The sequence below is a fragment of the Grammomys surdaster genome, unplaced genomic scaffold (assembly GCF_004785775.1).
Source record: "Grammomys surdaster isolate TR1022 unplaced genomic scaffold, NIH_TR_1.0 268, whole genome shotgun sequence".
NCBI classification, from domain to species: Eukaryota; Metazoa; Chordata; class Mammalia; order Rodentia; family Muridae; genus Grammomys; species Grammomys surdaster.
The window spans coordinates 396,045-399,458 of NW_021604709.1; the positions used below are offsets into that span (position 1 = coordinate 396,045).

Consider the following 3,414-nt stretch of genomic DNA (forward strand, 5'->3'; position numbering starts at 1 on the left):
AAGAAAGAAAGAAAGAAAGAAAGAAAGAAAGAAAGAAAGAAAGAAAGGAGGAAGGAAAGAAGGAAGGAAGGAGAGAAAGAAAGAAAGAAAGAGAAAAAGAAAGAAAGAATAGAGAGAAGGAGAGGGAAAGAGAAAGGAAGAAAGGAAGGAAGGAAGGAACAAAGGAAGGAAGGAAGGAAAAGAGGAACAAAGGAAGGAAGGAAGGAACGAAGGAAGGGAGAAAAATTAAGGAGGGTAAACACTGAGCAGTTAGTCTGTACAAAGGAAGCTGGAAAATCAGGACTGGATCATAGTAAACAGTGTTCCTAAATTACAGAAAACAATTCAGACTAGAATCTCTTGTTATTGAGGAGCGAGTGATTACTAGGATCTATCGAAGGGTGTAAGAAAAGGAACACTTCTCAGGAGTGATAGGAAGCAGAGTGAATGACAGGATGTGGAATGAAACAAATATCAAGACTGAAGCTTCTAGCATCGGCTAGACAGGTATCAAGACACAAGCTGCAGGAAAATGATGGAAAGAAGAGTTAAGAGAAAAAGGAGCAGGTGGTGAATCCATGGTAACCAGATGATATGAAGTTAACTGATGGGGTGAGTCAGGCAAAGAAGGATTGATGACACATTAAACTATAGGGAGAAAGAACAAACATTACTCAGTTCTCTAGTACATCCAAGTTGGAACACAAATAAAATCTAAAAGTCTTTGTGCAAAACCATGAGCAACTGTGACAATTTTCAGATCTGTGCAAATGTCCCCAGGAGCTATGGCTATAGATAGCTTGCCAAAGGCCTCTTGCTCTGCAAGGATTTCTCTCTTGCTCTCAACAGCCCATCCCCTAAGTAAATGGATATAACTTCAGTAGGCAAGTGAGTGTGTAGGTACAGTTCAGAAACCAGGAACAACTCCCCTTGGAAAATGTGTCTGCTTTTCCCCAGTAAAATAAAAGCCAGTTTCTGTCTTCCTGTGGGTAAGCTAGAGTGAGGCACATCCTGGACAAAGGTGGGCTGTATGAAACCAACTTAAATCAGTGTTGTGCTTCAGCATAAAGAGTTTTCCTTAACCTCTTCTATTGGGGAAACCCTCTACTTAACCATCTCATGCCTTTGCATTGTGGGGGGTACACATGCTTAAAATTGTGGAACCTATGGCTCACACATACAGAAATCATCCATACTTAAATAACAGTCTATATGTCTATCAGGATAAAGATCTACTCCTTTCCTGTTCCTGGAAATTAGCTTATACTTCCACCTAAAAATCGTTTAAAGAACCTTAGAGTTGTATCTTGAGTATTGAGAGCTTCTGGGCTAATATCCACTTATCAGTGAGTACATACCATGTGTGTTCTTTTGTGATTGGGTTACCTCACTCAGGATGATATTTTCTAGTTGCATCCATTTACCTAAGAATTTCTCGAATTTGGAGCGATTCCAGAGGAAACAGGAGTGCGGCGTGAACATGGGGAAGCAAAAGAAAACAAGGAAATATGCGACTATGAAGCGAATGCTCAGTCTCAGAGATGAACGACTTAAAGAAAAGGATAGGTTGAAGCCTAAAAAGAAAGAGAAGAAAGATCCGAGTGCGCTGAATGAAAGAGAAGTCCCCCAGCATCCTTCCTGCTTGTTCTTCCAGTAAAATACACAGCTGGGTCCACCTTACCACATCCTTGTCGATACCAGCTTCATCAACTTTTCCATTAAGGCCAAACTGAACTTAGTGCAGTCAATGATGGACTGTCTGTATGCCAAGTGTATCCCTTGTATAGCTAATTGTGTAATGGCTGAAATTGAGAAATTGGGACAGAAGTATCTTGTGGCACTGAGAATTGCCAAGGACCCGCAATTTGACTGATTGCCATGTACACACAAAGGAACCTACGCTGATGACTGCCTAGTACAGAGAGTAACTCAGCACAAGTGTTACATTGTGGCCACAGTTGACCGTGACCTCAAACGAAGGATCCGGAAGATCCCTGGTGTTCCTATCATGTACATTTCTAATCACAGATACAACATCGAGTGGATGCCAGATGATTACGGAGCCCCTCGCTTCTAATTCTCACTCCACAGAGTCCACCTGCCATTCCTGGACCAGCTCTCTCGTCAGTTAATTAAACGCACTTTCTGATTAAAAAAAAAAAAAGAATTTCGAGAATTCATTGTTTTTTTAGTATTATTGGATGTTTTATTTACATTTCATATGTTATCCCCTTACCCCATCTCCCACCCACCCACCCAGGAACACCCTATCCCCTCACCCTTCCTCCTGCTTCTCTGCGGATGTACCCCTACCTACCTCCCCACTCCCACCTCCCCAGCCTCAAATTCCCACACACAGGGGCATCCAGCCTTCATGAGACCAAGGACTTCTTCTCCCCCTATGCCCAGCAGGGCCCTCCACTCTTACATGTACAGCTGAAGCCATGGATCCCTCCCTAAGTGCTCCCAGGCTGGTGGTTTAGACCCTGGGAGCTCTGGTTGGTTGGTATTGTTGGTCTCCTCATGGGGCCACAAACCCTTTCAGCTCCATCAGTCTTTACTCTAACTCCTCCATTGAGAACCCCATTATCAGTTCAATGGCTAGCTGTGAGCATCTGCCTCTGAATATGTCAGACTCTGGCAGACCTCTAAGGAGACATCTACATCAGACTCTTATCAGCATGCACTTCCTGACTTCCACATCAGCATCTACCTTTGGTGACTGCACATGGGATGGATACTCAGGTGGAAAGGTCTTCAGATGGCCCCTCCTTCAGTTTCTGTCCCTCACTTTGTCTCCATATTTGCTCCCTTGAGTATTCTGTTGCTCCTTCTAAGAAGGACCAAAGTACCCCTACTTGGTCTTTCTTCTTGATGAGCTTCATGTGGCCTTTGAGTTGAATCTTGGGTAATTCAAGGTTCTGGGCTAATATCCAATAATCAGTGAGTGAATACCATGTGTGTTCTTTTGTGATTGGCTTACCTCACTCAGGATGATATTTTCTAGTTTCATCCATTTACCTAGGGACCTCTCGAATTCATTGTTTTTAATAGCTGAGTAATACTCCATTGTGTAAATATACCACATTTTTTGTATCCATTCCTCAGTTGAAGGACATCTGGATTCTTTCCAGTTTCTGGCTAATATAAATAAGGCTGCTATGAACATTTGTCCTTGTTATATGTTAGAGCATCTTCTGGGTATATGCCCAGGAGTGGTATAGCTGGATCCTCAGGTCCAATTTTCTGAGGAGCCGCCAGACTGATTTCCAAAGTGGTTGTACCATCTTGCAGTTCCCCCAACAATGGAGGAGTGTTCCTCTTTCTCCACACCCTCACCAGCATCTACTATCACCTGAGCTTTTGATTTTAGCCATTCTGACTGGTGTGAGATGGAATCTCAGGGTTGTTTTGATTTGCATTTCCCTGATGACT

The 3,414-nt window shown here is 43.0% G+C and overlaps 1 pseudogene; it reads left to right on the forward strand.

Moving 5' to 3' along the window:
- The first annotated feature begins 1,443 nt into the window (after positions 1 to 1,443).
- On the forward strand, positions 1,444 to 2,056 carry LOC114628470 (annotated as a pseudogene).
- The last annotated feature ends 1,358 nt before the right edge of the window (positions 2,057 to 3,414 follow it).